The sequence below is a fragment of the Dermacentor silvarum genome, chromosome 5, assembly GCF_013339745.2.
Source record: "Dermacentor silvarum isolate Dsil-2018 chromosome 5, BIME_Dsil_1.4, whole genome shotgun sequence".
NCBI classification, from domain to species: Eukaryota; Metazoa; Arthropoda; class Arachnida; order Ixodida; family Ixodidae; genus Dermacentor; species Dermacentor silvarum.
Genome location: NC_051158.1, coordinates 63,085,812 through 63,110,091, shown reverse-complemented (window position 1 = coordinate 63,110,091; position 24,280 = coordinate 63,085,812). Strand labels below are relative to the sequence as shown.

The 24,280-nt window shown below is 45.7% G+C and overlaps 1 long non-coding RNA gene across 1 annotated transcript; it reads right to left on the bottom strand.

Moving 5' to 3' along the window:
• Positions 1-79: 79 nt before the first annotated feature.
• Positions 80-13,984, bottom strand: LOC125945369 (uncharacterized). Its single transcript, XR_007466858.1, has 3 exons — positions 13,910-13,984; positions 8,749-8,850; positions 80-312 (listed from the first exon to the last, which is right to left on the bottom strand). It is a non-coding gene; the product is annotated as an uncharacterized LOC125945369 (long non-coding RNA).
• Between the last annotated feature and the right edge of the window lie 10,296 nt (positions 13,985-24,280).

Sequence of the window (24,280 nt, the reverse complement as noted above, 5' to 3'; positions counted from 1 at the left end):
GATGCCAGGACGAAGCGCCAATCCGTAGTAAAGATACTAGTATTGCGTTCGTGCTATAGGAAGGCAGAGGGTACATTGACAGTGCTGTTTTATTTTCATCAATTTGTTGGACACCGTGCTGAAGTGTTTCTTCATCCTGCTTTGCTTTCTTGTTATGTCTCTCTTCGTCACGATCGTATTGCTGGCACGGACCGTCAGTTTCCGTCATATCGTACATGTCTTCAGTGCAAAGCAAGTCGAGTGCCTCAAAGCACTCAGTGCCATTGTTGATATATTCTCCTGATAATCCCCATAGTAAACACTGTCGCTTTCCTGAAAGCAGCAACAAATGATTAGCACACATTATTAACTGGAATGGCCACACAGAGAGGCAATCAGAGTAACTAAATGGACTTTTCACAAGTTTATATGGGTGATCACAGCAAACATCAATTGAGGCCACTCACATATTCAGAATACTGTTGTCTTCAACATGTGCACTTGATGAAAGCTGATTATATTGAGCACCGGGGGGATGGGATAAAGATGGGGGGGGGGGGCGTTCTACTTGGGCGATGGCTTGGTAATTGCAATCAATGCGACGCCTTTCGGGGGAACTGCAACATTTTCACTAGCCGTGCAATCTATGACGTAATCCGGAAGGGACACTTCTGTTGAGCGGTTTTTTTTTAATAGTGGAGGTAACATTGACCGAGTGCCTAACGATGTGTATCCATTGATCGCAAAGATGACAGGTACTCGGGTACCTGAGCTTTTGTGTGAAATACGTCGATCACACTATTATGCTGCGTCTTCGAGCCATCATTTGGGCTCTATTGGTGGCACTGACTCTGAGCATGATGTTAAGTTCATGCGATTTTAATTTCGCGCAATGCCGGTCCTCAAATGAAGCCCGGACAGACATCAATTGTTCAGCATGAAATTATGTTTTCTTTCTATTCGCGAATAGCATACCTCTGGCACCAAATAAGACGTTGAACGAATGATGCACTATCATGTACCTTTTTTTCATTGTCTCTGAAGTATATGGCATCTGTTTTCTTCTGCTGGTACTGATGAGTGTAAAACTATGCCTAATATTTGGCGCTCGTGCCCGAAAGAGGCAGTTTCAATTTGTCAAACAAACGTCTTTAGTAGCTGATGGGCTTTACGCGTTGAAACGTTGAAAGATGTTATAGAATGTAGATAGTGGCCCTGTTTTGCTGATTACAGAATAAGCTTTTATTTTTATGTTACCACTACAACATTTTATACATTATTTCTTTTTCTGTGCAGGTTTTGTTCGAAAGTATGGATAACACATATTGCAATACCACCAGGTGACTTGTATTTGAAAACATATTTTTGGAAGTGAATTATTTTAAGGTTTCAAATGGTATTTGGAATCCGGTTGTAGTCATTAAAATATATCAAAAAGAGTATTACTAGTCTGACTTTATAAAAACAGCCATTTTGTTACAAGGTAGGATCATCATTAAAAACTTCCGCAGAATTTTCTATAGGGGTAACGCGACACACTGATAGAGTCATCAGAATCATCAAGAACAGTTACCTGACTCCTTCGGCCGTGGTCATGTGACCCTTTATCTTGAGTCATTTGACTCATCTAGAAAAGTTAAACTTCCTCAGCAGTAGTCTTGCAACTCTCTTGGGAGGGTCCAGGAGACTATTAGAAAAGAGTGTGCATGACTGAGGCGTGAGGAGTAAAGTAACCACCTTGTATACATCCCAGATGGTCTTGAAACTCTCTGGCGAAAGAGAGTTCCGGTGTCTCCCCCAAAGTGTTTCATATATGTGGCGAGTCCAGACTCATCGAAAAGGGTGAGGGATACTCTTTTTTTTCTTCTTAGTGTGCACAAAAATAATGTTTCGTTCTTTGCGACGGCCTTTTCACACTGTGTGGATCACTTGCACGCGTAGTTCACTACTTTTTCGCAATATAATTCATTCTCATGAAGCGTGATATTGCTGATTCACTCTGTCAAACCACTTGCGATGTGTACTAATGACAGTTCGTTCACGGCTTCGCAGCTAAAAGTGGTTTGTCTTAGCATTTCAACGAACTCAACGAAAGCCTGTAAAATGTGCGAACTTTGCTGAGGATGACAAATATTTGAAATCAAATTTGCGAATTGCAGTATCAAAATATAGGGGCTAGACACGGACACGACGTAAACAAAATTCCGCTGCAGCTCTCATTTTTAATGCACACCAAGCACACAACTACAAATAGTTACAAGTCACCTTGAAGAAAATTTCTATTCCGTTTGTCTTATAAATAAGATGATCGCGTACGAAATATTGTTATTTTTCATTTATCCCGCATCGTTAATTTTCCATCTCAACCTGCGTGCCTGCTCCGCTACATGTTTGGATCACTATACCTAGATATCGTTAGAGGGATCTAAACAGCCAAAAAGCGAATTCTTGAATCGCATGAACTACGTCCAAAACGCGGTTCGGTTTATGACAATAAAAGCAGCTTAAAGGAGGAAAAATGTTCCCTCTGGTGTTCCACATACGTTCCGACATTATAGGAAAAAGTAGCCTGCGCTGCAGCCAGATACAGGCTGTTATCTGTGCGTATATTGCTTCTGTAAAGCTCTTGATTCGTCGGGGAGAAATCTTGCGCAGTAGGGGTAAATCTCCACAGCAAACAAATCCGAGACACAGAAAAAGGCACCAGCTCTGATTTCCGACGTTTTAAGCATGTGTACAACTACGACCTGGATTCATTGTACGTTGCACTCTGGAGACGCAAAGAACTTCCATGACATCCAATTTCAAGGCACGGAAGACCGGTTTATTTCATTGGAATGCTGCACCCCATGCAATCTCTGACCGAATGTGGTGCAACTATGGATTTCGTTGCAACGAACTTCAGCCCGCAAGATGGCATGCGGGAGCCCCATGTAAACTTTGAAAATGTGGGGTCATTTTGTTATTTGCATGTCGCCTTTCATATTGTTACGCCCAGCCTAAGGGTTGGCTGGAAGTTGCGTTACGAACAATTCTTGTGTAAGCGCATTTTGATAATACTGATCCTGATACCATGAGAAGAGTTTCCACTCTGGTGTTGTGAAACATATACAAGTGGTCATTGCTGACAACGAGCTAATATGATGATGCTCACCAAGTGCATTACGAGCATGTCGGGGGTCTACCATTCCAAAATGTCAGAAAAACCACAAAGTGCAGTATTTCGTTCATGGAACGAAGGTAAAGCGCACGTACTCAGGAGGAGCTATTTACGTGAGCATGGTTAGTAAAAACAAGTTTACAAATTTCCGCCATATGTGAGGCTGGGCATAATAGTAAAAAATGCGTTGAGCCAATGGGTATGAACACTTGTAAAAAAACAAAAACAAAAACCGTTCTGAATTCGACACCAGCTGTTGAATGGTGTCGTGCGCAATCTTCCCCAAAAATGCGGTGGAGTTTCTTACTGATGCCGTTGTTGGAAATCGTGCTCGCGCGGCGCATCGAAGAGGACGAAGAGGGACATATGCTCGCGACCGGCAGAATGCTGACGTTAGGATTGTAATCTTCAGTTCGCCATGTTCTTACTGCTTAGCGCTCTGGGGTTCACGAGAACCCGCGGTTGTCTGACATGATCACTTCAATACCTGGTGTCTCTGGTTCACGGAGCTGCTGCTCAAGCGGTCGCAGGAATTCAAATGACGGATCAAGCTACAGCGACGCAATTGAAATATTGAAGCAGCGCTACTGCAACCGCAAGTTGATCAAGCAGAAGCTCTTGGAAAACCTACGAACGCTAGAATCGGTGACATCGTCCAACAACGTTACAACTTTGTGGAAGTTCCACGACATTCAATTCAACCTAAGATCACTCACAAACCTTGGGGGGAGTGTTTCATCTTACGCTTCGATGCTATGTGATATGGTAGTAGACTCAAGATATGGTAGTAGACTGCTACAAGCGCATGAGCATCGTGCCCACTACGCCATTGGTAGGCACACGCAACAGTGAGGACTCATCTCAACAGGAGTTAGAGCGCCTGCTGAAATTTCTTCAGGTAGAAGTCGAATGTGGAGAGAAGTGCGCACAGACTACAACGGCAAGGCTGAACGAAACACGTCTTAAACACAGTCCGAGCGTCAATATGTCGTCGACTCCTGCGGCAAGGGTGCTTCACAACATGGCAGAAGTCTCAGCAGAACCACGCTTTTTTTTCTGCCAAAGACCGCAGGACCAACGGTGACGTTAGTGACGTTAGCCTCGAAAAGAAGCGCATTATGCTAAAGAAAGACGGCAGATGCTTTAAGTGCACGACGAAGGAACACTTTGTGCGCGACTGCCATCACAGGATCCAGTATACCGCTTTCAAGCGTCGTCATGCTTGCACGATGTGCAAGGCTGAGGTTAACCAAAGCTCGCCGCCTTCAGCACCAAAAAATACGCCAGATGGTGCCATAAACGTTACAACGAACAACGCAATGTCTCAAATTGCTGACAAGATTCTCCTCCAGACGTTCCGTGCATGGTTGACGACTTCGACTCACTGTTGTTAGGTTCGCGGTGTTTTGGACAATACTAGCCAGTAAACTTTTCTGTGAAAAGACGTCTGCAAGAAGCTTAAGCTACCTTCGGTTAGGGAGATAGATTTGGTCACCATCACGTTTGAACGAACTCGATCATAGCACACTTGACGTGCAGAGGTCGTCAGTGTTACGCTTTGGAGCCAACACGACAACGCGTTGGTCCAAGTGGAAGCCGTTGTTGTGTCGTTTATCTGCGATTAAATGATAGGAGATCCGAAAACGAACTAGTTTCTGCAAACCATCATAACAGAGGGCAAACCATTGGCAGATACTGTTGTTTTTCCATACATCACCTGCGGGCCCAGAGCGAGCCTCCTGATCGGATCCGACCAACTATGGAAAATGATGCCCGATTCGAGTGAGATCCGATGGAATCCTGACAACAAAGCGTAAATCGCAACCAATAAAAACCGGTTGGACTCTTCAAGGACCAGCATCTTCCGAGACACAAGTTAGCCATCACACAAGCACGCATATCTATGTTTAGCGAACGGACACCTTTGAGAATGAAAAACTGGTCTTACCGTTACATCGAGTGTGAGAGGTTGATGCCATTGGTTGTGTGGACAAGTCTTTATAAAGCACCATTACGCCCCAAGAAACGTGGCCAAAACAAGAAGAGGGGTGCGAGAACTCACCTGAGGTGTAACTCGACGAAAGAAAACCAGCAGATGTTGTGGGTCCGATAGCCCAGAGTAGGGCACTTGAGCCTATATTACGTGTCACCAAATATAGTTGCTGGAATAAGGTCCTTAGAATCATGGCATGGGTGAAGAGGTTCCTTCACAATTGGCAAGCACCTCATACAGGACCAACGTGCCCTGGTGGACCGAGCCCGGGCTGCCGCAAAAGCCACAGGGGTCCCGGAATAGGAACCCCTCCTAGACTTTGTACGGGGTGGGCCCTTCTGGCTCGTCCCAAACTCTCTCTTTGTATATAGCGACGATAAATGTTTTTCACTCACTTCTAATGCAAGAAGAGAAGGGCCTCTTTTGGCTCAGGAGATCTCGGAAAGCGAAGATACCTGGCTCAGGACTTACCAAGCATAAAGCTTTGGAAATGAGATTGATGCACTAACCACGGATATAGGTGTCGACAAAACGTCAACCATGCAAAACCTTCACTCGTTCATGGATGCCAAGGGCATTATCGGGATCAAGACTAGCTTTGACAACGTAGCAGCTTCGCAAAACGTAAAATGTCTTGTATTCCTACCCAGAGATCATCGATCGTTGTATGCACCTCATCGTGCACAGCGAACATCGACGCCTTCTTAATTGTGGTGTCGGTGTTACATTCACCGAGTTGGGTGAGAAGGTTTGGGTAGTGCGGGCATGCCAGTGCGTTGAAAAAGTGCTTGACCAGTGTTGTGTCTGTACGAGGTATCGTCTTAAAGCTGCTTCAGGTCCTACAGCACCGCTTCCGATCGACGGAGTCTCGAGGCCTCATTCATTTCAAGTCATCGGCGTCGACTTCACTGGTCCAGCGTTTTTGACTTTTTGAAGGGAAACGTCTCTATGAAAACATTCATTGTAGTACTTACCTGTGCTGTAGTGCGAGCGGTTCACTTGGAACTAGTCCGTGACTTTGAGGTCTTTTTTATTGGCCTTTCGTCGTTTTATTTCGCGCTGTGGTTTGCCAAGCGTAATTTATTCTGATATGTTTTAACGTTTAAGGCAGCCAGTCGCGAACTTAGGCTGGTATAGACTTCTACCTGATGTCGAGGTGCAGAACTTTTGAGCATCTAGTAATATCAGATTGAAGTTTATTGCTGAGTGCGCTTCATCGTGGAGAGGCTTTTGGGAAAAAATGTTTAGAAAATTTAAAAATGGCCTCAGCAAAGCACTAGAAAAAAATCGGGCAAGTTTGCACACGGTCGCGCAAAGCTTAGGCACAGCGAAACTGTCGATCCTCAAATCTGCAACTGTTAGTTTGGCTGCAACTGTTAGTTTTTAACTTGGTGGCTGCTAGGTCTTAACTTGATTTAACCTAACTACGCATATAGGAAGGTATTCTCCAGCGATCATTTTCGGAGGTACCTTCCCTTTCGCGACTTTTAGCGCTGGACGCGTCGGCGCCTACGAGCGACAGCGCTCCTAACATGCCACAAACTCAGGCAGGCTAACCAAGTTTGGTCCCGTGCCAATAACGCTGTCGCTTGCCGACGCCGAACACGTTGGCGACATTTCGCGTGACTAGCGCTGGACGCGTCGGCACCTACGAGTGACAGCGCTCCTGGCATGCCACAAACGCAGGCAGGCTAACCAACGTTGGAACAGTGCTACATGCTTGCCGACGTCGAACGCGTTGGAGGCTAGCCGCTCGATATCAATCAGCCAGCTTCGCTGTGTCTTGAGCTTTGCGCGGCCTAGTGCGCAGAGAAGAAAAGCGGGGGTCGAGAAGGCAGGGAGCTGTCGAGGAGGAGACCGCGTGCGCATGCACATGCATGCACGCGGTCTCCTCCTCCTCCTCCGGGTTGTCATGGCTACGGCGCGGTAGTTTCTTGGCACGCACCACAAATTAAGGCTGGCTTAAACAGCTTCGCTGTTAAAAGGATGCTTTAACTTCGATCAGCTCGACACTTGACCAACAAAGGTCGAGGCAGTGATAAATTCTAGACCACTCACATACATCTGTGATAATGCTGCCGAAGCAGAAGTACTGACACCTTCACACTTTTTGTCATGTGGACGTCTGACTGCCCTTCCTAATGCGTAAGTTAGCGAGAACTCGGGAGCTCGCACAAACACACTGCGCGCCTGGAAATCCAGACAACAAAAACTAAATGACTTTTGGCTGCGCTGGTATCTAGACACTAAGATGCGCGCGCAACAGGTCACAGAAGCTCGACAACATTTTAAAGAGTGATGACCTTGTCATTATTATAGATGACAAAGTACCCATTACAATTTGGAAATTGGCTAAAGTTGTTAAAATCTTCAAGCGGAACGATGAGTATGTCAGAGCACGCAAAGTCCGACTAGCAGACGATATGGAGCTCACGAGATCGGTTCAACATCTGCGTCCTCTGGAACTGTGGAACTGACATGGTTGGCCGCGGAGGTTGTTGGAAATCGTGCTCGCGTGGCGCATCGAAGAGGACGAAGAGGGACATGGGCTCGCGACCGGCATATTGCCGACGTTAGGCTTGTAACCTTACGTTCGCCATGTTAGGGCGCCTTAGCGCTCTGCGCCAGTAAAACCGGCAGAAGTGTCTTTTCCCACAGCCGTCACTACTGCAAATAATCTTGAGCACCGGCCTAGTGCATATGAACGCAGAAAAGCAAATTCTGTGTTCATTACGGACTTTTATGCCTTTCAAGAACAACGTAGGCATATATCCACACCTAATCATTTCTGCAATCCCCCAAAAATGTACAAGCTGCCAGGCCTGTCAAAGCCTGCAATCAGCTCATTATTCAGTGCTGTGAAGGACGGTGTACAAGTGCTATGAGAATATCATCTCAGCTCTAACCCGCCACGATAGCTCAGTCAGCTTAGACGTTGCGCTGCTGAGCACGAGATCACGGGATCGAATCCAGGTCGTGGCGGCCGCATTTCGGTGGAGGCGAAGTGTAAAAACGCCCATGTGCTTGCGTTCTAGTGCACGTTAAAGAACCCCAGGTGTTAAAAATTATTCCGGAGCCCTCCACTACGGCGTGCGTCATAATCAGAACTGGTTTTTCCACGTAGAACCCCGGTAAGAAGAAGAAAAACAGCTTTGAATAACAATAATTGACCATTGAGCTACAGTCTATGAATTAATCCTGTGCTTTAAGCAGTTCTGTTGCTGTGTCAAACCTGCTCTTCATAGTGCTTGCCGTCGTCTGAAACACAGTTTATGCAAGCCCGCATTTCGGCTGCTGGCGGTTGCAAGCCTCCCTCCTGCACTCACGCAGGAATGACAAGTGGGAGTCGAAGTTGTGGCCTCGCTAATTGAGTGTCTCGCAATAGCAACCACTCCCTCCACATCCTTCTTAAATGAAAAAGAATTTCACGCCAAAAAGCACAATGATGTTCCACGCGCAAAAGACGCTAATGTAAAGTAAGTAGCGATATATTGGTCACGCCGTGCACTGCACAGTCAGATGACACTCGTCCCGATAGGTAATAAATTTTCTGGGTGATTAGTGCTCTGTCAAAGATTCCCTACCACTGCTCTCATACGATGCGCAAAACTCTTACCATTACTTGCCTGGCCATATGAAACGAGTAGGCAATCCTGAGCAGCCTTCAACACAACGTAACTGTGAGGAAACTCTTTTGGTGCATCTTCCGTTGGCTCAACTAAAAAAAATACAGTGAAATATTTGTTAGAGTCAATAAGTTCCCCAAATTTATACAGAATAAAGCCATCTGTATAAATTCTTGTATAGTTGAGGTGCGCATGTAAATTGTTTTGTGTGGTCTTACCGACATACGATTCTACTTCCATAAAACCTCTAAAAAAAGTTGCAGTGGCATAGCTCGGCTATGCCAGGATATACGTAGCGTTAGCAAAGGTTCAGCTGATTATTCTTAGCTTTCCTGGTTGTCTCCTACGCTCAACCGCTAATTGCCAGGCAACTACTTCGGGATCCGATGAGTCAAGCTTCTCCGTTCTTCTGCGCTGTTGAGCAGCATTTGCGCTCTCCTTCTCCATGGCTATACCACACTGGCAAACACCAGTCAGAAGCGCAGTGGCTCCAGCGCAGTGTCAGACGGGGACTGCACAGCGAGCGCGCGCCGGCGCCAGTGCGTCTACCACGGCTACGACGTCACTCCTCTGGAATGCGCAGACCGGCGGCGGTGAGTCGCGCGCGGCGGCGACGGAGTGCGCGAGAGGTGCCGGCTCCGGTGGCTCCGGTGCGCAAGCCGTGTGACATCACTGATCCTTGCGCATGCGCAGCACGGCTCTTGATGTGCCGCGCGAAACGGGCTTGGCTAGGCCAGTGTAGCTAACGCTACAAAAACGCCCCATGTGTAAACGTGTAAGCTTCATTCAGTCCCCTGCGGTAAATATTATGCACAGGTTTCAGTGCCTCATGCGAAGGATGGGTGACAAGGTTTGCTTTCTTTTGAGCCATCGTCTCCCGAATGGAACATGCACAATAAAAGAACGTTACCCTAAATACAATGCTTAGGATATACAAGGTACAGTTTTCACGGAGGTGTATATGGCTGGCTCACTTCAACGTAGGGAGATACATGTTCTTGACGACTCTCTGACGAACGCTTTTTGCTGCTGTATGTCAATGTTTTTTTTTATTGTGACAGGCATCACATATATTCAGTGTTGACAATAATATCATCTTTCTGCTCCCAAGCAGCATGACAATAATAATACAGCGGGTGCTCTAATAGAATTACTGTGAGTTGGGCAAGTTTGTATGCATTCATTGTAGCTAATCTGTTATTCTGCTCATATCATCGTCCTCTTCGAGCATTAGTAGAATGTACTAATCGAATTTCCCGCCACATGTGCCACAGCGTCTAATTATTCTTGAAACTTCGTACCTAAACGTCATTTGTTGCTGTGCGCTCGTCATAATGTGGTATATTTCCCAATTAGCACGAGCCTCGGCGAGCTTAGATAAGTACCCGCCAATGCTATCAATACACGTTCTAACCACGAGAAGAAAAGAAGAGGACAAAATGTCACACTTTTCAAACTGGCACACCTTCGTTAAAATATTGCTATTTTGGCCAGAGTAACACGTGCATGACACTATGATATAGTGAAGGATAAATGTCATGTGCATCGAAGGAAATATTGCAGGAGCAAACAATATGTAACTTCGGTGTCCTATGTGACCCTACAATTTCACTGGCTATCCCATAGCAAATGGGATCTTCCCATTTGGTAAACCTCTATGTCTTTCCCCTTTCTTCTGTCTCTCTAAACTTTATATCCCGAATTCTGCGCAGTAGGTAGGTAGGTACGTAGGTAAAAACTTTATTTTTGTCCGGCGCAGTACGCGTAAAAATTTCTATCACAAGCTTTCTGACACCAATGTGGTCACCCTAAAGATATTCCCTGCTGAACAAATTCCGGGTCCCATTTCATTTTACATTCCTAAAAGCGCCCTTGCAAGTTCTATTTTGTGAAGCGCTTCAGCAGTAATGGCGTTTCCTATTCAATTTTAGGCAGATCGCCGATGTGATGACCCCACGTAGCAGTTTACAGTTTGTAGCGAAACAAAAGGTTTTGGGCTAAATCAAGCTAGAAGTGAGGGTAGCGTGACGCAGAACCATCCCGAAATTGTGTGCCAAACACTCACGCAAGGTAAATGAGTGCACAGCGTCATTATAGAGGTCTAGAATTGTGCAGCCCTCATTCAATAAAACTTGGTCCCACGCGGCGCGGACAATCTTACAGACGGTTCCGGGCCTCAACGTAGAAAGCCTCATTGACAGTTTGACCTTCAGGTACAATTGAATGGCGCACGATCCCAAAACACTATCAACCTCACTTGGGTTTTTGCTTTGTCCTTCCGCAATTATTTTGCCACTTGCTCTACTTTATTAATGCGAAAGCATCAAATGACCCATGGAGCAGAAAAATGCGGCGTCTGTAGCATCGAAATGGCGCCTAAATTCCCAATGGTTGCGACGCCACCTCACGAACGCACCTCGATGGAGGAGAGGGGGTGAATCCGAACACCTACTGCCATGACAGCGCACCAAGTATTGGGTGAGGGGAGAGGGCATAGCCGCGACGCCCCTTCAGCAGCGTGCTTTGACGTAATTAATACGGCAATGCGACGCCGTGGGGCGAGACGGGCAGTCGTCGGACAGGCAGTGGAGCGACGCGCGCGAACCGTGTCGCTGTCTCACTCTCGGAAGCCGGAGCGCAGTCCGTATACAGGGTGTTTCAGCGAACACTTTCAAAAAATTTAAAGGTTGGCTGCGGCAAATAGCGCAATACTAGTTCATGAGCTGGTCTTCTCAAAGAGGCGGACATTACTTTCGAAAGAAATTAAAATGCGTAGTCGAATAACTAACAAAAATTCACTAATTAAGTTATAACTAATTATCTGATGGCCCATATTGCAATTTACCAATTGTAGCCATGGAGTTTGCAAGGCGGATCCACTTCCAACAAATTCTCCTGATGACACCAGTTTCGAGATATTAATTCCCGAACTATGCGGGGAAATGGATTGGCGTTCCAGTTAACCTCGTTTTATGCACTGAAGTACAAAATTAACTAAAACGCCAATGCATTTCTCCACAAAATTCGGGGATTAATATCTCGAAACTAGTGTCATCCCGAGAATTCGTTCGAAGTGGATCCGCGTTGCGAGCTCCAGGGCTACAATTTGTAAATTGCAATGTGGGCCATCAGGTAATTAGCGAAAAACTTAATTAGCGATTTTTTGTTATTATTCGACTATGCTTTTCAATTGCTTGTGCAAATAATGTCCGCCTCTTACAGTAGACCAGCTCATTAACTAGAATTTGGCTATCTGCCACAGGCAACCTTAAATAAATTTTGAAAGTGTTCGCTTAAATACCCTGTATATCTCTCTAACCCTCACTGTACTTAGCAACTGCGTACGCTTGCCCACCTTGGCGGCCGCTGCAGGTTCCCCGGGCTCTCGCAGCATTCTAAGTTTACGTCTTGTTACATTTGGCGGAAGTTGTTCAGTTGATGAAAATTCTGTTGACCTAATATCGCACTACAAGAATATAACTGAATTGAGCGCTACTATTATTGTCTAGGAAGTTCTTGAATATGTATCTTACGATTAGTTCTTTATATGATGCACCACTTTTTATTTATAGGTTTGACATAAACAAAAAATTTCATATATATTCTGCATTGCTCAAGACAACTGCGAACGTCATGCCATTGGCCGGATATCTTTGAATTTTAATAGCGAAGCTGCTGAAGGTCGAGGCTGCGCCGTCCGTCCGTCCGTCGTAGTCAGGCAGGTCACGCGACCAGGAGAGGATGAGAGCCGCGCCGGACGAGGGCAGGTCACGTGACCGGGAGAGGAGGAGAGGTGCGCTGGGGGAGGAGGCGACGAATGAGATGCCGCGCTGGGTGCAAGGAGGAGAGGACATTGGTATAACAGATTGTGTTTCTGTGCGGCGCGACCATTCGGATAACGCGCAAAGCTGCTGCCGATGCCTTCCGCGTTTTCCCGCGTTTTCGTCCAACACGCGCGGTGTCCGTTACTGCAGCCGATGCCTAAGGCGGCGGCTCGGCAGGTTTGGACCAGAGAAGTGGCCCCACGTCGAGTAACGGCGGAAGTCGCCGCCTCTTCTCGCCTCGCAACGTTTCAATATAAGTTGGTGTTGTAGATTTCTCTTTACTTTTGTTGACGCATTTGCATCGCGTGCAACAGATGCCCATGTAACAATCGTAACACTCGGTGTAACAAACACAGCTTCGCTGTTCGATCATCTTCACGGAGTGGAAGGGCGGTATATATTTTTTGAGCGCGCGCATAGAATCAAAATTTTCCATAACAACACTGCGTGTAACAATTGAAACTGCACACATCTTTGAAAATTATTTTTATTTGCTATTCATGAAGCAAGAAAATTAATTTTAAAAGCCGGCAGATCCCACGCCCTGTGGTAATCGATGTTATGCGAAGCAGTGTGCGGGGAGCCTACCAAGTTAACGAAACCCCCATGAGAACACCAAGACGTAGGCAGCTCTTTCGTGACCTACACAACACGCTTGTCATGAGTCCTCAAGAGTCCCTTTAGCTCCACCTAAGAGACCTTAGTGCTAAAGCCTTAGTCATACTAGTGACTATGACTTCTACCGCCATCCTTTAGTGTTTCCTACACTTAGTAGCCACGTCCGAAACCATTCAGGTGGTTTTTGAGTGTTAATCATTTTTCGCCGAGTCATGCTCATGACTATGACTTCTACCACCATCCTGTATAGTGTTTCCTTCACTTAGTACCTACGTCCGAACCCATTCCAGTGGTTTTTGAGTGTTAATCGTTTTCGCTGGGTCATTGTCATAACCTACAAGATACGCATGTCATGACCTATCACTTATGTTCGTCATACACTCCTGTCATACTATACCAATTTTGGTACCTACCAAGTTAACGAAACGATCATGAGAGCACCAAGACGTAGGCGGCTGTTTCATGATCTACATGACAAGCATGTCATGACATTTCATTTATGTTCGTCATATACACTTGTCATAGTATGCCAATTTTAGTACATACGAAGTTAACAAAACGACCGTAAGAGCACAAAGTCGTAGGCAGCAAGATAGATAGAGAGATAGATAGATAGATAGATAGATAGATAGATAGATAGATAGATAGATACTGTCAAAGTAGCAAATGTTCGCCAAGAAATGCTTGGCTTTTAATAATGATTTCTTACTGTATCTTATAGCCTTGAGATCGACTCTCGTCAGCCCATTCGCCTCATATACTTGAAAGTCAACCTTTATATCTCTGCAAAAAAAAATCAAGGGTTTTCAAAATAAACCACAGCTGCATACAGTTCATGAGGTGTTGAAGAAACGCTTCATTCATGGGAATGCACTACTTGCAGATTTGCAAATCACGGAGTGGAAGATTGGACAATGCAACGTTGCATTTTATTTATTTGTTTTTATTGATATATTATTTTGTTATTTATTTATATATGTTCTTCAAATAACTGAAATCGCCAAACAAGCTTGAAGAGGAGAGTGGTGTTAATATATACAAAGCGTTTCAAAATTCTGAAATACGAGGTGTCGTTATAGAGTTGTTAAAAAACGGCAAGATAAAGAAAGCACTCATAAACACAACACATGGTAGAAATCACAAGAGAATAAACAAGAATAGCACCTAGTAAAACGTACAATAAAATGATGAAAAAATTACAAACGTGTAACAGTGTGCAAGATGTGTAGATTCATTGTACGAGTATGCGCAGCAAGTGTGCACTGCGGCAGCAGATGTACATGATTAACAAAGAACAAACGAAATTCATGCTTCATTACCATGAATAAAAACTGAGAAAACATTTGCGGAAAAGTACGCCGTTGGTGACAAGTGATGGGCGGTTCTCGGTGGTTTTAGTCGTCATGAAGTAATGAGAGAAGGTTTTGTTACAACATGCGCGATTGTTCGATACTGCCGTCGATGTTCCGACATAAAAAATGACACTGCACACATAAAATACAATCGGTCAATGTTTTCATAGCGTTGCCGACGACAAAAAAGAAGCCGAATCCACTGTAGTCTCACAACGGACGACACTAGCTGCCCCCATGCGTGAGGCCACGATCCACCATACCGAGCGGCTTCTGTGGTGTCTGAGCCTGTCATGCGTTCCGCCCATTACGGGAATGGTTCGACTGCATTCCTCGCGTCTGCCTCACTGAAACATTGTGTTTCCCTTTTTAAAGACGATAGTCTTTCTCGGGGAACTTAAACGCTGAAAATTTGGTCTGTCTGTCTGTCTGTCTGTCTGTCCGTCTGTCTGTCTGTCTGTCACCCGATTCAGCCACCCGGCCAAAGTTGGACCACTTGCTTACCGCCCACACTACTTAAACTGGTACGGCTGTTCATACTTGTGAACGTTATCGATCACAAACTAAATATTACGCATATCTGAGGCGCAACATCATTAGGTAAGTATTAGGAGGTGTGTTCCTTTAATAGAAAATACATAGATACGTAACTCTAAAGACCCTAGTTGCTTAAGCTGCGCTGAAAATGCCATGCTATGCGCGCCGACGAACGACGTTCCCCGACTGCGCGCTGACGAGCGCCCTCCGCCATGGAGGAAGGAAACCCTCTGCACAAGCTCATGTTTCCCGATGTATTGCCAGATGGCGTCCATGTCTAACGCAGCGCCTCCTCAATTTTATCAATGCCAGCCAGATGCGGCCGATTCAACATAAAGGAAGCGCTGTCTGAGGCAGGGCAAAACATAAATGGCCGCTTGATGAAATAATGCGGTAAAATGAAATCTGTTCAAACAAACCTCCATTGCATTTATCATGTCAGGACGGAAATGGTACGAGAACAGCATCACGGGTGGCCGCAAATCAGACCAGCACTCATGTAGTACGGCCGGCAGAAGACTATCGTCTTTCGACGACATTTGCAGCGAAGCACGCAGATACGTGGCAATTTTTTTTTATGTTGGGAACAATTACCAGTCGCATACAATGGTGCGCCTCCGAGGGTATCAGTGGCGGCAATGATCTATGTAGCCTTTCTGCGATGTCAAATCTTGACGCTTGAAATTGTTTTTCGGTACCGGAGTTTGTCTGAACGGTAACCGACGGCTGCCTAGGACTATCCGTTCCTGTGGGCCCTGACTCTATAGACTGCTCTGATATACATCCGTTTACGTGACGCGATTATTAAACCTCCCGCCAAGTATCCGCTGAAATCAGCTAGTCTGTGTGAGCGAGTTTATTCGACAGAGCGCGAACTATCGGGGCGCGGTGTTCTGCACCACACGCAGACAACGGCGCAACAGCCAATTTTGCCGTCACTTTGCCGCCCAAAACTGAAGCTGCTCTCCATCACACGTGAAACTAAACCGTGCAGATGCAGCCGCTTGGCGCCAGCTCCAAACTAATACGTTCCCCAGCCTCGCTCTCCGCCACAGTTTTTACCCTAGCCAGTACCCCGACAAATGTGCTTTCTGTGGTGATCACCCAAACCTCTACCATTCTACGTGGGAATGCTCCAAACCACCCGGCTTACCCAGAATACCCAACCCCTCCCCATCCCAGTGGGAAGCCGCTCTTTCCAGCACAGCCTTCAACAACCAGCGATACCTGTTCGACCGGGCCAGCCGGATAGCAGCAGCAAATGGGGCCCTGGACTGAGGGCTCCACCCTCTGGGATTTCGTTACAAAACATCAAATAAAGTTTACTACTACTACTACTAGCTCTACCATACGCTAAGGCATAGCTTGCCCAGCCAGCACCACATTCTCCTAGAGAACCTTGACATCCGCTCCCGTATTAGTAATGGCTTCAACCACAAGTTATGTTAAACCACAGACACGCTGACTTCTACATTATAACTTTCGACGGGAAAAATCTTTTTCCCGTCGAAAGGAGGAGTGTATAGGCTGATGATGATGATTAATTGGTATCCCCTTTGAAACAGGGCAGCGACAAATAGTCACCTAGCCTGCTTCATTTAATCAGGTATAGTATACATGTTCTTTATCTAGCATTTTTGTATACCTCTCATTATTTTTATTTTTCAAAAGTTTACCTTGTACCGCTGCCTATGATTTTAAGAGATGAGGTCGTATCCATCTTTTCCCTGCTTTTTTTTTCACCAGTGCTCTAATCGTCTCTTGCTGATCTCTACGACTGATCTGTTGATGGTTTCTTCCACTTTAAACCCAAGCGCTTCTGGGAGTTGCACGTTACCTACGGTTCTCGCTGGGTGGATCCCGTCGCATTCCATTAGGATGTGCTGAGTGGTCTCTGGATCTTTGCTGCAGCATATCTCATCTAGATCCGAATATTTTTTCCGGTATGTTTTGGTCGTTAGGCAACCGGCTCGAGCCTCAAATAGCAAGGCACTGCCCTTCGTGTTATCGTACAGATTTTCACTTCTAATTTCTTTCTTCTCATTCTTGTAAATCTCCATTGTACTTTTTGTTTCCATTCTTTGCATCCAATTCACGGTCTCTATTTCTCTCACTTTCGGATGACTCCTGGTTGTCTATTTACAGTTTCTATTATCCTGTGCTTGGTTGCCAACTTCCTTGACCTCTTCCTTCATTCTGTGTCCACGCTTTTCATGTAGAGATACTTGTGCACTTTTGCCACCCATTTATTTTCATTCATGTTCCTGAGCCTTTCTTCAAAGCACATTTTGCTCTGTGCTTCTCTGATTTCAAAAGAGGCGCAACCCATGTCACCCTGCACTGCCTCATTTGTGGTATTACCGTGGGCTCCCAAAGCCAACCGGCCTACTGATCTTTGGTTAACTTCCAAACCCGACAAGATATCCGATTTTAAGCATATAATGGCATTTGCGAATGCTAGCGCTGGCACCATTAGTCCTTTCCAGATTCCACACACCACCTCATATTTATTGTGGCCCCATAGCGCTCTGTGTTTCATAATTGCTGCATTCCGCTTCCCCTTTATTTTCAGATTATCTTGGTGCTTGCTTGAGTAATTTTTTCCTTCGTTTATGTGTACGCCGAGGTACTTATATTGCTTCACTATGGGTATTACTTGCTGTTCAATTGACACCACGAAGTTACTCGTCTCTTCTTTAAAGATCATAATTCCTGATTTCTCTGAGCTAAACTTAAGGCCTAGATTTGTCGCTGCATTCCCACAGATATTCGCGAGTATCTGTAAATCTTTTTTATTGTCCGCTAGTAGCACAATTTCGTCTGCGTACAGCAGCCCAGGGACCTTCTGTTGCACCATTTGTCCATTACGCATGTAGGATAAATCAAAACCTAATTAGCTGTTTTCGAGTCGTCTTTCTATACCCTTGACCTAAAGCGTGAACAACAATGGTGACAGAGGGCATCCTTGCTTCAATCCTTGGTGAACTCCCACCATTTCATTTCCTTTTCGACCTTCCCATACCACCTGTACTTGGTTGTCTCTATATATCTCCCTCAGCAGCTCCACGAAATCGTCATCTATGCCTTCGTATTGAAGAATATCCCACAACAATTCCCTGTCTACGTTGTTATAAGCTCTTTTAATATCTAGAAATGCTATCCATAAAGGTATTTTCTGAGCTACTGATATCTCTATGCACTGAGTTAGTACAAACATATCATCTTCTAAGCGTCTGCCTGGCCTGAACCCATTTTGTAGTTGCCCCAATACATCGTTTCTCTCCACCCACTTCGACAGTTGTAATTTTATTGCTTGCATTGCCATTCTATATATCACCGACGTTACTGTAACTGGCCTTTACGAGCTCGTCTTATCCTTATCTCCTTTGTCTTTGTAGATGAGATTCATCTTGCTTTCACGCCATCCAACGGGAATTTTCTTTGTTCTAATCCCTTCCTCTATGGCATTAGTAAGCAGTGCCTTGCTTTTTGGACCGAGGTTTTTGATTAGCTGTATTGGGATTTCATCAGGTCCTGCTGCCGTGTTGTTAGGGGCATTTTCTGCTGCCTTTTCCAATAAAAGCTTGGTAGGCTAAATTTTGATTTCTCTGGCCTCTCTGCTGTTGCTGGATCTTTTTTCTGAACTACGCTTTTTCTCGTGCCGAAGTTATCCCTAATAACGTCTGTGATGTACCACATCGCAACATCTTCTTCGTAGATGTTACCGTCTTCATCCCTGATAGCCGTTTGCGAGTATTTAGTTGGAGCTCTGAGTGCTTCTATATGGTCCCAGAATCTTTTTGGAGCGCCTTTGTCTCTTTTGTGAATGTTATGCACCCAACATTCACTTGCGCATTTAATTTTATTTTGCACGAGCTCACTCGCAACCCTTTTCTTTTCTCGGTATGTATTCCATTTAAGGAGCACCTCTTCTTCTTGTTATCCCAACTTTTTGGCTTTTCGATGAGCCCTAGATGCCTCTTTACGCTCTTCTATAGCTTGTTTTATTTCCTTATTCCACCACTTACGTGGTTTCCTCTTTCCAATCCAACAGTTGTTTTACCGTGTCCGCCTTATTTCATGCTGCATAACGTCCACCAGCTCCTTATATTCCCAGACTGCTGTAAGAAAAGCCTCAATTTTCTTCTCTATGTTGTTTGCGATCTCTGTTATTTGCTTGTCATTCATTTTTAAAAACTCTGAGGCTATTGGTTCATGTTCTGCGCTGGTATCTTGCCCAAACTTTAATGCTAAACGTTTATGATCGCTTCCCAGGCTGTTTTTTCCATTTTCGTCTATTATCATTTGGTCTAATTGTTGGTAGACCATTTCTGAGACTAAGGCGTAGTCGATACATGAATGCCTGTTTCCGCATTGCCACGTTACCTGTCCATGAGACTTATTCTCTCTGTTAACTACTCTAAGGTTCTGTTCATCACACAGATCCTGCACTAAAGAGCCGTTGTAATCAGTATATCCGTCTAAATGGTCCATGTGTGCGTTCATATTTCCCACTAATATCACATGGCCCAATTTACTGAACTCATTAATATCGCTTCTAATGGAATCAACCAATTCCTTATTTTTTTTTCTCTGCTATCACTACCTGTCCATAGGTAAGCTACTCCCAGCCACGTCTTTTTACCTTGCCATGTGCCGCTAATCCATAAATGCTCTTTACATGTCCCGTTTACCCTTCACCACTTCCGACCCCGCCTAATTAGTACGCCTATGCCTCCACCTTTCCTTGACCCGGTCATTCTGTTGCACCCTTCCCATACAAACTTATCCATAACAGGCGGCTTCTCCAAATCTCTTAGACGCGTTTTGGTCAAGGCGTACACGCTAATCGCTTCATCCTTCAGTTGCGTTTGAATTTCGAGCCAATTTTCGTGCTTGCGACAAACATGCATGTTAATGTAGCAAATTTTACCTTCTCTATTCTTATCCTTTCTGTGTCTTTTCCTGACTCCTTGTCGTCTAATTCTGCCCTTTACTGGTGTTTCGCTACGTTCAATAATTAATCCTGCTTCCAGATTGCCTTGGGCCCACCTAAAAAGGCTACAGCTCAGGCCGCGAATCGACGTCCGACCGGTGTTGCTACCCTTTCACTAAAGTTTATCCCGGCACGCACAAAAGCGCCTTCGCGGCCTGCTCAGTGCACTTCTCGGTTGATGTCAATAACCGTAAAATTCATTGCTTTAGCTAGAGTCCAAATTTCCCAGTTTACTGCAAGAACTGCCCTTTCAATTGTATAACCCTACCTTTCAACCTCTGGCACCGTGCACACCGTGATTTGTACTTCCTTTGAAACATTCCGCAGGTCGGTGACCCCTTTGGCTATTTGCTTGGTGATCGCTGCACCTCGTCCGTGCAGTACGTCAATCACTCCGTCCATTATCACCACTAGGTGTCTCTCGTCCATTGTGTCCCACATGCATTCCTTGGCCTTCGCTATCACCTCTCTAATCGGCTTTCCCGGAAGGGCGCTAACCTGGAGTCGTTCGCCTGAACCTACCCTCTCTGTTATCGCCTGTGCTACTTTACGCATGTTGTAATTCCCAACAAAGACAACTCGACGCTTTTCTTCCCCTTCGCCGCCGAAAGCTGCCCCCGAGGTCATAATGACCTTCCCTCCTTTGTTGTCCTTGCTCTTGGCTTTGTTTTCTTCCGCGGCCACGTCAGTGGTGTGCCCCTCGTGACTATCACTGGCGGTTCCGCCACTGACTCCCGGCGTGGCGAGTTCGGCTGGCTCTGCATTCGCAACGGAGCACTCCGTTCGCGGTGCTCGCCTCGATGCATTCACCATTGCTTTGCGAAATTGTGGCCCTCAGCTACATTTCTGCTTTAGCTAGCTTTTCTTCTACCTCCTTCCTCTGCTTCCGTTTGCTCTTGAGTTCCTTTTCTAGCTTTCCAACCCGCTTAGCTAGCTTATACTTCTCTTGCTCTAGACGGGCTAGCCGCGACCTTAGCAAGCACATCCTACAGATCACCTTGATTGCCTTATCACCTTGACTGAATGATTTAGACGACAAACGCACAGTGCATCAGAAAATTTCCTGAAGACCGTTTCAGACGAAGACAAATTTAACAGCATGGCTTATATGACAATGTTCTTGTCGACTTTGTGCTGCGTTCTGGGTCGCGGAGAATTATCAGACATGGGTGTCGTTTTCCCGTGGAGCTGGTGCTCAAAGGTGCGCAGCAAACGGGTATGACGGAGTACTTGGAGCGATAAAATTGTTAAGCACCTTTAATCTCACGTCGTGAGCCCGAAAAGTCAATTTAGTAAACACGTGCGCCAGCATCGTTGGAATAACAAACACCAGGCAACACGACCGCGCTGCACTGAAAGCACGCACGGCCGCTTTAACAGCTCCGACACAATATGGCGGATGAGCGGCGCGCGCCTGGTCAAAGGGTGTCACCACCCTGTACGGCGGGAGGCGGCGTTGACATCGAGGCACCCTACTCGAGTGCTGCTTATTGCGCCCTCTCTGTGGTTCTTGGCATCGTGGTCAAGGCGCCTCTGTGCGGCTCTAGAAGCAATGCCTTGTGGCGGATAGACGAAGTCTGTATGAATGTGGCGGTATATATCCACACAGGTTGGTTCCGACGGCTCCTGCTCGCTGCAGGCGGCAGATGTTCATCGCCGCCGGAGATGACGAGGCGGTTCGTTGGTAAAATGAATATTGTTGCAAGGTCGTACACGATCATCGACGCATGAGAGCCAAATGCGCAGTTCTTATGTAAAGGACTGCTTGCTTCGGCGACGCTACGCCTGGGTTCTGCAGCCACCACCCGTGCAATACTCTATCCTCGATATTCAATCCCCACGCCAGACTTTCCGCGCACTCGCCTCCTCGTCCCCTCTCCCTCTCTCGGTCTATTCAACCCTGAACACGACGAATGAGTTTGGCGGCTGCTCCCATTAGTCAACCCGTGTGAGCCGGGCGCACCAAGGACGCTGGCCTTTCGAGGCGCACTCCAGCATCTCTTATTCTAAATTGTGTGCCCAAAATGTGCAGGTATGCGGCAGACTCTTCATTATATCTAAGCAGTCGTAGCTATAACATGCAGTTTCGAGGCATATAAACAAGAAATTTACTGGATGTCATTGGCCTTTCTACTGCACAGTTTACAGTGCGAAATTATTTTGTAGTATTAAGGCGAAAGCCTTAGGCGGCTCATGGGACGGAAAATCTGATGTCCGACGTTAACCTGTGCAGCGTTTATGGAACCAAAATTCCTGGCGTCGAAATTTAGAGGCAGTCAAACCGTCGGCTTTTGGTGGCAGTGGAACCCATGACCTTTGTTTGGAGTCGAACCCTCCGTCTTTGGTGGGAATGTCAACCGCAATCTTTGATGATAATTAAGGCAAATTAGGCTATGAATTTGTTTATGTCATAACGTCAAACTTTATGCATATCGCCTTCTTAAATTCTTTTTTAGCGAATTGTCTGTGCTATTACGTGTTGGGCACGTGTACATGGTCCTAGCGTCTATCATGCGCTGTTTTCGGACATATGCAGTTTAAAAATGTGTAACAATCGCAAAGATCGTGCAGTATTAAGTCCTATGCTCCTCCTGCTCTCCTCACATAAGGAGTGACGTCAGAAAGCGGCATACGCAGTCACTCCGCCTTCAGCTCGTAAAGGAGCAAATGCATAGAGCTCAGGCCGGGGAAATATAATTACATGGAGAAAGTGGCATAGAATGAGACTAGTGCTAACACGCTCTCTCCTCGCCTTCGCGCAGCCATGCCACGCCTGAAGAAATTCCGAACTGAAGCGACGACTGCACTATAAAAATGTGTGAAGGTAATTCAAGCTCTAGTTGACGTCGATCAAACCTTGACATTCCGCTGCGGCTATCACAATAATTGGTAGGGTTGATGAATCATGTTTCATCCGCCGCTCACTCAGGAAGCCATCTTTTTTTTTTGTCGACGTAAAATAGACGTTGCATTGCCTTCTAACTGTTTATCTTTGCAGTGGAGTGGGAAAGTAATTTGGAAAAAAATAGGACATTACGTACCGTCTTATCATTTTGTCCTTTCCGATTCTGAAAGATGCGCAATATGGCAATATGGCATTATTCGTTTGTCTAAGGAAGGTATCAATAAGTAGGCAGGAAAGAAGCCATGCTCTCATATTGAAATTCATAGAGAAATCTTAAGAAATTCATACAAAAATGCGGAAAGCGTGTGCCAGTAGAGTTTGGGAAACATGCAAAGTGTCAGAAAAATTTATTAGGGACACATGCGTAGATGTTATGAAACGCGCGAACATCTTACCTAAGGGAGCGTACATTGAAGGCGCATTCAAATAGGGAAAAAGCGGCCCTTTTTTGCCTAACCCGATGGAAAACTAGAATAAAAACGACTTAAGAAGTGTCTCCACGCTAGAAGGCACTTCCTATGGCACTTACAAGGGTTTTCTCCCTGCCTTTTAATGGGCATAGGCGTCAATCTTAAATAATTCTGGATTTGTCCACTCTTTAAGGTTTTCCCAAAATTCTCTAACGGGGAGGTTTATGTGTCCGATGGTGGTGCTTTCCTACTCAGCCCTCGACCAGCTAACGGGGCTACTAAACAGGGCCACCTGCCCACTTCTCAGGTAAGACACCATCCACACCGTTGCCTTCTACGAATAGCTTGACATTGTTTGGGACGTCATGCCAGAGCAAAGTTAAATATTTGAGCCATTTGGGCATGAGTACACTTAAACTGGATGCAGCTCTAATTCACAGATTGCCGAAAGTATCTGCTGGCCAATCTGTTCGATTTTATGGCGGTGTAAATTGCATGGACATCTAAGGAAAATTCTAGCTATCTGCATCGACGTCGCCGTGATGCTCTGTATATCTCCAAGTATGCATATATTCCAATAAACAAATATAAACAAAATTGTTCAATTGCAAGATTCGAAGAAAACATGTTTAGCACAGGAGCCCGATATTGTAATTATGTGGCAACGCACTCATTTCTTTCTGTATTGCGTGGAAGTATTATCCGTAATGTGGAGAGGCCACTATTTAACGCACATTTAGAGGCACAAGCGAAAAAATTAGGGTAGCTTGTACTAGTGGCGCAAAGCAAAGAACACAGCGGAGCTGATCGCTTCCTAGCTGTTCATGGCCATACGAAGTGTATAAGCATTTCCTCGTGGTTGTGGCATTGGGGAACGCCT